Source organism: Solanum pennellii, chromosome 11, assembly GCF_001406875.1.
Source record: "Solanum pennellii chromosome 11, SPENNV200".
Taxonomy (NCBI): domain Eukaryota; kingdom Viridiplantae; phylum Streptophyta; class Magnoliopsida; order Solanales; family Solanaceae; genus Solanum; species Solanum pennellii.
Window position 1 is genome coordinate 14,195,470 of NC_028647.1, and position 10,404 is coordinate 14,205,873.

At 31.9% G+C, this 10,404-nt stretch overlaps 1 long non-coding RNA gene across 1 annotated transcript in view; it reads left to right on the forward strand.

The window, feature by feature from the left end:
- Positions 1-10,155, forward strand: part of LOC114074808 — a 41,339-nt gene extending 31,184 nt beyond the window's left edge. Inside the window, exons 2-4 of the long non-coding RNA XR_003575090.1 lie at positions 2,645-2,709; positions 5,338-5,455; positions 9,918-10,155. This is a non-coding gene — a long non-coding RNA (uncharacterized LOC114074808). The remainder of the gene's footprint in view (positions 1-2,644; positions 2,710-5,337; positions 5,456-9,917) is intronic.
- Positions 10,156-10,404: the final 249 nt, after the last annotated feature.

Sequence of the window (10,404 nt, forward strand, 5' to 3'; positions counted from 1 at the left end):
AGAATCAAAACAACTAAACCAAAACAAAAGCAATGATACTATCAAACAAAATAAGAAGTTAACCACCATCAAGTTATAATTATAATCCAAGAGGTATGAAAAATCAGAGTATATATCAATTTTAAAACCCAATCAAATAAAACTCCCTCTATTCCACAAAATAATAGACATTGTCCTCTAAGCCACAAAATTAAGTAGAAAATCATAGAGAGAGTAAGAGGGTTGCCCTATCATCTAGGGAAGTGGAGAGGTGTGGCCAACTGGTGCAGCCTCATTTAGGGTATCAATGCCCATCTCATCCCCAAGGTAGGTGTAATGGGCTCTTTAGTGGTCTTCGACCCACTAGAGCCAATCATAGAAGTGTCAACAGGGACACCTCTGTAGTAATCTGCAGAATGGCCTTTTCAAGGTACTACAACTCTGCATTTGGATTAACCGTCTGGGCTATAGTCTCGTCTCCTCCTCGGAACCTATGCCCTCCTGCTCAACCTTGAAGGTCTCTGAATCATCAGTAACTTGAGGCCTTGCAGTACTGATCACAAGAACCTTTATGTGCGTGTCCTCAGGGACACCAGAACAATCCACTAACATGAAAATGTATTTTGATTCATCCACATCATTTTATCAACTCTTTTATCCGGGCAGATAATCCATGAATACGTTTCTGATACATTCGTAATATTTCCCTATGCCCCTCATATCTCCTTAAAAAGGGGTACAAGGCAGTCTCTATAGTCCGGTCAATCATGGTGGGAACCTGTGCTTTAAGCCGAGAGGCTCGCTCATCTGTAAAATATGCAAGGTTACCCAATAACCATCCAAAACACAGCCTCTTGAATCAATGGAGAGTGAGAAAGAGTAGCAATAGTAGGAGTACCTGAGGCATAGACAAAAAGTGGGAGGTATAAACTCACCATCCAAAGATCCTACACAAACAACCAGGGAGTTATCCACCAGTGTTGTCTTATTCTGCTTGACCTTATCATAAAGGTACTCAACTTCAATCTAACAAACATCACAGGCTGAGGTTGGGGTAATCTCTATACCCTTCTTGTCCACAAAAGAAGCACCTGTCTTTTGGCGCAATGATGTGTATGTATTTCTTTGACCTCATGGCTTTCTCCAAAGCAACGATTGAACCCAAATTTAGCCTCTCTTTAGCGATGATTAAACCTAACAGATCATCTATTGGATGGCGGAGGATGGAATCGTTCTGAGATTGCATCAAAGAGATACATATAAACCAAAACCAATATCACATAGTAATTTGTATGCACTTCTTTTCAATTACCACTCCCTCCTTAATGTAAGGAGTTGCAATCTCACTTAACAACCCCTCAGCCCATCTAATGTCTTTTCAAGCTTATTGGCCAACTTGTGACAAATTTGCATATGCATTCCAATGCATTATTAATGTTAGTTTTGCTACACTTCACTTTACTACCTCGAACTTCAACAACTTCAATAGGGTCAGGCTAAGCCTTTTTCTTCTTACCTGTTGGTAACAATTGTGTGTACACATCACAGGATTCCCTCACCTAAGTGAGAACATACGGGTGATGGGGCTTTGTGAACTTTACAAATTTATGAAACCTTATAAGATCTCACCAAATCTCAGGATATATACTTATCATACCATCCATGAACAACCGTGTCTCCTCAAGAATAGTATGCATTCCTACAACTTTGAGATGATTTAGAAGCCTAGGGTCTAGGTATCATAGGGGCTAGAATAGAAGCTGGAACAGGCTCCGTGGCAGTAATAAAATAGTGGATGGCCTTACAAAAGAATCTCACTCCTCTTTTGTTTAGAGGATTGTGCTTCCGCGAGTGGATTGAGTCGAATCTGAGAGAAACATTTAATAGAGAATTGAAGCAATCATGCAATTACTACAACCCAATCATGAACGATAACTAGAACTCTAACAACATGGATTCAAGAAACTTATAGAGTAATGTAAAATAACAAAGAGTGGATGAAGAACCAATAATGATGATACATAGGGGCGACTAGGAATGATGGAAATGAGATGCAATTATGATAAACTTGATTGAATTATTTCAAATAAAGTATGAAATTAAGAAAGAAATGTGGATGAACGAAAGGAAAGAGAATAAATGCAAGAATTTAGAGGGATTAATTTAAAAAGTCAAAAAGACCATTGGCTCTTCAACTCATGTCCATTTGGCGAGCTCGATTAACTCCGCCCAAGGTCGTCTCAACAATTTTAGCGTTCGTTGTTGATGTGCATATTTAATATCAACAAAAGTTATTTTTCATGTGGTGGTATTGCTATGAGTAAAGACTCGAGAAGGTTGGATATACACAAACTTAATGAAGTAAGAAAGTAAACAATGAAATGTTTTATTGAAAACATACAATATAAAATTAGTTTAATAAAACATGGGTATACTTGATAAATGTTAGTTGTTGAACTATGACTGTAGGCCTGTGATTGCCCAGCCTTATGAACTGTGTATTGTGAAATTGTTAGATTGAGCTGATTTAATGCAGTTTGTAGTATAGACACTTCAGATGGGATGAAATGAGTACTCATATTCTAGCATCATTTTTCTTTGTTTAATAGGTTTCTTGTTGTGTATTGTGTTGTTTAATACTCACCTCTTACTTCTACACTGGTAGGTTCTAAGCTCGGGTCTATGTGATTGCTCTGATCAATTTTTAGGGCTTCTGAAGGACTTTGAGAGGTAATCGTCGGTCATCCCTATGGGCCTCTTGTTTCTTATTTTATGTTTTGCTCCATTCCGTAGACAAATACATTGATACTTGCACTAATCTTTCAATTGTGTATTAATATTAGTAGCTTGTAAACGTGACAACAAAGTTTTAATTTATATTAGAATGACTAAGTTTTCCGCTCATGTTATTCTTGTTGTACTTTCCTCTTTTATTCGCTTTGTTGGGTTTGAGGCTGACTATTTTTGGTGGAAATAGATGAGTGTCATGTCTTCCATTTTGAGTCATGCCATTGAAGACGGAAAAAAAAGAACTCATGCGTGAGAAAAATCTAATATACCGCTTAATTTTGCAAAAAAAATCAAATGTACCTACATAGATTTTTTTTTATAAATTTTAAAAATAAAATTAATTTAAATTAAGTTTTTCACTTCTATTCGACGAAGATGGTATATTTGAGTCATTTGTGTAATAATATGAGTATATGTGAGCCCCTTTTGTAATGAATGGTATAATTTTACTATAAATTGCAAAATTGATAGGTGTACCATACCCTTTTACCCTTATATTTTGAGGTCCAGTCAAGTTTATCCTCTTTTAATCGACTTTGGTACTTAGATAGATTAAATATTAAAATATGGTTTACAACATTGTGATTTTACTATTTGAAAAAATACTTATAAACTCTTGATGGAAAGAAAATTATAAATATATGTCCTTTTATGAAATCTAAATAATGATGCAATTTAACTAGACAATATATAAAGGAAAACAGATAAATATACCCCTAAACTGACTTAAGAGTATCCGGGTATCCTACTTCATATTTTTGGGTCGTTTGTGCCCCTATCGTTCAAAAACTATAGCATATATACCCTTCACTCTAACGGAAGACTAAATTGAAACACGTGATACAATCTTATCCGTCAATATGATATATAATAAATATCGGGTCTACGGATAAGATTATAACACATGTATGCCCGTTAGTATAAATGGTATATATGCTCTGGCTTTGGACGGCAGGAGCGGGCACCATTGTCCAAAAGTATGACAGAGGGTATCTGCATACCATTTACGTTAGTTCGGCGGTATATTTATCCTTTTCACATTTATAAATAACAAAACATATGTACTAATCTCAAACCAAATCTTTTGTGAGAGAAAAATAAAACACAACACAAATTTTATCTTGTCTTCACACTTTATATTCTTTAAAATTTTCCCTAATTTTTTTTTGTGATATCAAATTCTATGTGTCTTCACATGTACAATCAATTATTTTCTACTATATAAATAGACCACTTATATTTCTTTTTCTCTATCTTTACTCATCAATCAAAAGGTATGTAAAAATTTTTGTCTTATATATTTCTTTTCTCTTTGTTCTGTTTTAGCTATTCTTATAGAAATTCACTGTTTACACAATAAATCAAATAGATTAATACTTGATTTGTTGTGTTTTTTTTGTAAATTTATTTTATCAAACAGAAATTAGCAAAAAAAAAAAAGATTCTTGGGGAAGAGTCTAATGAAGAATCATCAAATTCCCATAGAGGATCAAAAAAGCATAGCAGACACAGTATCGAACAAATCCAATGACTTGAAGCATAAGATAAATTTATTTTAAAGAACTTTATCCTTCATATATATTCGAAAAAAAATTAATTTTTTTGTTTAAAGAGATGATCTTATTTTCTTAAAATGCATGAGTGATAAATTCAAATTCATTAGCAATAGAATAATTTATTTTCTGTATGTGCTTTTTGTGTATTAATTTATATTCAATTTTTATTGTTTTTCTGGTGTTGCTTTTTTCTCCTGCTCTCCATATGGCCATACAAATTTAATAGATGATATGTTCTTTTGATTTTACTTTTAATTTTTTTTATTGAGTTGCTAAATGGTTTTGAAATAGTTTATTAGGATGATTAATCTACTGTTTATATACAACTTTATCAATGATCGGTTTGTTCTTGATTATTCATTATTAACTTTAGTACAAGTAGATGAGTTTATTTAATTTCAATTTCTTTCTCATTTTTACACCAAAAACACAATCTCTTTCTCATGACGTCCGATACCCCTTTTGAGGCTTAATAGATATAGATCTGCATCTAAATACTCTTTTAAGGGCCTAACTAATCAAGATCGCTTGAAAAAATTCACTATAGTTGGACTAGATATATTTGCATTCAAAAGTCCCACTTTAGGAAGGTTAGTTCAGATTCACATTAGAATGCTTCACTTTGAGGTATAAACTATTCCTAGCGGATTGTGACAACTTTTGTCCCAAGACTCAAATCGAGGCCTCTAGTTAAGTATTAAGGAGTACTTACTGCTCCTCAATCTTGGAGGAGTATCTGGTACTTGATCTAGGCTCGACTAATCAAAATTCAAGTGGGGAATTAAGTCTTATTTTAGGCTAAAACGTTTCTTAACAAGGAGGCTTTAGTTCCAATGCTCAAACGTGAGACCCTGATTTATGATGAAGAAATAGTGAGACCCTGATTTATGATGAAGAAATAGTACCAATCCACCATGCTTTTTATGACACATTTTTTCTTTTACTTATTCATTTTAGGTTAATTTTTTTAAAAAATGATCAATAAAGTTTTTTTCCTGAATTTTCAATGAAGATTCTTCGAGAACTGTCTACTTTCAAATGAAAATCAACAAAATCAATTGGCTAGAGAAGCAGAGCTTGAACCTAAGCATGTCAGGATTTGTTTTCAAAACAAAAGGACACAAATAAAGGTAATTCTAAATCTTTAGTTCTTTTCTATCAATTCAATTATACTTAATTAATTGTTTATTGTTGTTATTGTCATTGTTATTATTATTATTATTATTATTCACGCAAAACAACCAATTAGTATTTCTTGAATTAATTTTTTCAAAAATCTAGGAAAAGTGATTATAAAGGTAAGATCGGTGTATGACAAGACAGTGAATCTCTTGTTAAATTATTTCTCTAAAACGGGTTAAGTTGTTAGAATGTGTTAATAAATACAACAAATTCTTCGTCTTATTAATTATGTTATTTACATCCACTTTCATTTTTATTTTTTTTGTCCTTGTACAATCAATTCAATTATTCGCGATTGAACTTTTCAATTTCAATACAATTTCTTAAATCAGTCATTTGTTTTTGCCTCGTTGAATTGATCAATATATTTGGATGTATGTTCTTTGCCTCACTAATATATGAATTTCACTAAAGAAGCTTCTTTTCATTAAAGTTTTTTTTATCATCCGGCCTCCAAGTTGATTGAGTTGTTGCTCAATAAAATAAATGATAGAATCATGTTAAATTATTCAAATTACATAAACTATCAAGCAAGTTCCATAACTTGCCAAAGATTTTTGAGAATTTAAAGTCAAAGAAAATTTGGTGTTGCAACTAAGAACTAATGATTTTTGTTTTCTATATTATTTGATGAATGAAGGAAATGTTGCGATATTAAATGGATGGATTGAACTAAGTCGAAGCTAGTCAAAATAATTTGTACCAACAAATGATCCAATTAATAAGTTATTTGTGTTAGGCTTAAAATAGACCACAACCGAATTTTACAACTCTAACAAATTTTATTTTTTATTATAGTTTTTTCTCGTTATTTGTGAAATTGCGATACAAAGTAGTAATTTTGTACAACTAAATTTATCATGTACAGGCTAAGAGTATGGTATTTGATGACGAATTCCATAGTTATTGAGGATTCTCAAGAAGAGGAGGATAACTTTTTTGTAGGAGACCAGATGGGTAGGATCTAAGCCATAGTATGTGGATGGGTATAAGTTGTAGTACTTGGGGGGTGTGAGGAATAGGAATAAGTAGGCATCTTAGTATGTTTAAATCACAAATTAGAAGCAGAAAAAGGAGCAATCACTATAGATCAACATTTCTGATGTCTTACCTAACAAAAAGAAACAACCAGGAACAAAAAATCACAAGGATGATTAGATAAAAAATGAGGATCTTACTTGGTAGTTTTATGGGTTTATTGCAGTTGTATCAACTCCTTGCGGTTCAATCTGCACTGATCATGAAATCACTTAGAAAAATCAACAATTTCGGTTATTTTAAGGTTTGTAAATTTTGGATCTAGGCCTTAACTTGAGATACGAATGTGACAATAAGTGTCGAGTTGAAGATATATTCATTGAGTAGACACTCATCATATGGAGGTGCAATCTTACTTCCACAAACTCTTGAACAAAGAGAGGGAAAAGGACATTGTACTGGGGAAGTTGGAGCACTCATAGAGCAATGAAATTTTGGGTGTTATATGTGTAATAAAGTTGAGGCCTTTGATAGGAGTTTATAAAGAACACATTTAGGGTAAGAGGTTCGTTAGATTGTTGAGTTGTCTCACTTATTATTCTACACTAGTAGTCGTACTATTAGTTTTTTTATTAGTTATGGAATTCTACGCTTCTATTATTGTTTTGTCTTATTATGGCTATTGTTAGGATGATTTGATAGGTTATCTACAGAATTGAAAAGACTTTTTCTCTTTTGTATTTCTTTCTTTATAATGTGTTGGTCTATAATTTTCTTGAGACGGGGGTTTATCGGAAACGACTTTTATACCTCCGTGGTAGTTGTAGGATATGTATGTGTACTCTTTTATCCTCTCAGGCCCCACTTTCGTTGATTTACACTAGGTATGTTATTGATCACTATATACGTTTAACAAGTTCATTTATGAATTATTTTGAGCTAAATATTTAGTTTAATATCAACCAAAATTTTAATCATGTTATCCCTTGATTTCTGCCCAAATTTACCCGCATGAAATATGCCTAGCAAAACACGTTCAAATTGGGTAAATTAAACTTACATGGACTAATTTTTTCACCTATGTAAACATTCTTCGAAATATATATTTCATATGAGCAAGAAAGTGTATGCTGTTCAAAATCTGAGCAGGAATTTAAAATTTTAAGCAAAAGTGGAAGGTGAAAATAATGTTCACGGATTTTTTAAATAAAAGTCTTTATTTGGTCCTTCAATCATTATAAAATTCTCATTTTGATAATAGTAATGTCTTGCTCAGTACCTAAATTCCTTTTGTTTGTGAATGTTCACAAATTTAACTTAATGATTAGTTGTACAATTACATAATTATCTATGTGTTATGTTAAATTTGTATTGTTGCTCAATGTTTGATTATAATATAATTTTAAAAGTAGTTTAAACAACATACGCCATACATAAAAGTACTAGAAACAAAAATTTTGATTACTTAAAAGTTAAATATGATTCGTCAAATATTACAAGGATCAAAATCATAATATACCTATATTTTAGAGGTGGAAAATGCTATTTGTCCAAAAAGTACCTATAATTCTCTCTTTCTACATTTTATCAACTCATACTATCTTATTTTTATGTGATTCTTTTTTGTTATATATATTTCATCAGACTCAAAATGAGAGATCCATTAACAATGCTCTTAGAAAAGAAAATGAAAGATTTCTTTGTGAGAATAACACAATGAAAGAGACAATGAAGAAAACAATGTGTCCAAAGTGTGATAGACCACCCATTTGAAAAGAAGAAGGGACCCGTATATTCGAAAATGGAAAATCAAAGATTGAGGGAACAAGTAATCGTTAAACTTATTCTATTTATTTTAGTTTATTTATTTTTGCTATTAATTTATTTATTTATCTTAAAAAGAATTACTTATATATAACAAAAGTTGATTCAAATTCGTGGTTTTAACCTGATTGATCAATCCGGGATTCAAGGCTTTAGCACCTATCTCAACGTTGTACTTTGAATGTCGAAATGAAGGAGGTTAGATATAGGACCAGTGCATTGGACCGATGGATAAGAGAACTAAGCTTGCTTAAAAAGCGCTTGGGTGTCCTACGTTTTTTTTAAAGTTTTAGTCAATTTTTATACATATATGTATATATTCCACCTTTAAAATATCTATTGAGGTGGATACTGATTATAGGCACCGAGTAATTGAATCCCATAATTTTTACACAAAGCATAGATACATGAAAAAAATCACTAGATTTTTATTTTTTTTAAAAATGTTATATTTGGATCCATAATTTTATAAATACAACGAAAGCTTTAGATGCCAACTGAAAAGGGTTATAACATCTACCCCTTACATGATGTTAATCCGAATTTGTGGATGTCCTAATGTGGGTACTAAAAACTAGGTGAAAATCCCTCCACCCACACCCCACCAAAAAAATGTTAAATACCTAAAAAGTCTTAACCAATTATGTTTAGATCTTGAATTCATTTATGCCCCGTGCTTATGAGTTGCGAGTTGCACCCGCCCTTGACAAGAGAGATCAAGTTGATTGAAAATAATTTAATTTATATATATTTAAAAAACTTAATTATTTACTCTTATCCTTTTAGGTTTTCAAATCATGTTTATTATAAATAATATATACATGTTATTATAAGTAAATTAACTTAACAATTTTTTTTTCAGTAAGAAAGAGTACTGAAAATCATCTCAGGTGTTCCCGAAAGACCTTCTGTGATGGTTTCAAATTTGGCACCATCAAAATCAACTATTGGATATCCTCCTCCCTTTGGTCAGGAAAATAATACTAATAATAATGTCTATTGTTCTTATAATATGATATAAGAATCAAACTATCGTTATTCTCAGTTAATCCAATTTTTGACCCTCATGTTATGTTGATAAGTCATGCTCTAAATGATCAGAAGTGAGACGTGCATCATGGTTTTTTTCGAGTCTCCCCATATTAGTTTAGAAAATGATCTTTTTGTCCGTTTATAGCCTTGGAATGTCTCCAACAAACTTATAAGTTATATTTTAGGATTGAGTTAAATTTAATAGCCATTTTTAACATGTTAGGAGTCGTCAGATCTATCACGATTCGTCATGCAACAATGTGGAACTCCACTTAAGCAATGCCAAGATGCCCCCCTATCGACCCAAGTGTTGTTTTTTGCTAGCTTGAGTTCATATTTTACTATTTATCATTAAACGTAGAGTAATCAACCACTTTTTTTTTGAGTATGCCTCAAACCCCAATGCTACCGCCAAAAAGTAGTCTGTATAGTGCAGGAGCGCTCACACAACCCATGCTATGGTGTTCATGTCCCATATGTTTGAATCTTAACGAGTAAACACGAATTTTCTATATACCTTCCTAAATATTTTCAAAAGAGCTAATTATTTTGATTCTATTTTCTTGACTCTTGCAGGTTACTTGGGTGGATCATGTTCAAGTATATGAAAAAAATCAAGTACATTATATCTTTAGAGACTTGTTGTGTGATCGTCAAACATACAGAGCTAAAAGATGGATTGTTACACTGCAATTGATGTTTGAAAGATATAATTTTGTCATGGGTGCAATATGCCCTACTAGGCATGATTTTAAAGGAGGTTTGATTTTATATTCCTTTTTATTTACTTACTACCTTTTTGAAATGGCCTGTAACATGACCCATTATGTTATTTTTAGTGGAAGTCATTTTTCTTTACATTTTTCTCAATTTTTAATTGAAAATGTCATTTTCAAAGTTATGTTTTTTTCCTTTAGGGGGTGTGTTTGGTATGATTTGAATTATTTTTTTTTAAAAAAAAGTCTTATTTTGATGTTTATTGACTTTTAGGGAAAATGTTTTCCAATCGAAGGAGCAAGAAAAATGGTGGTATTTCTCATTATTTAAGAAAAGTCATTTACCT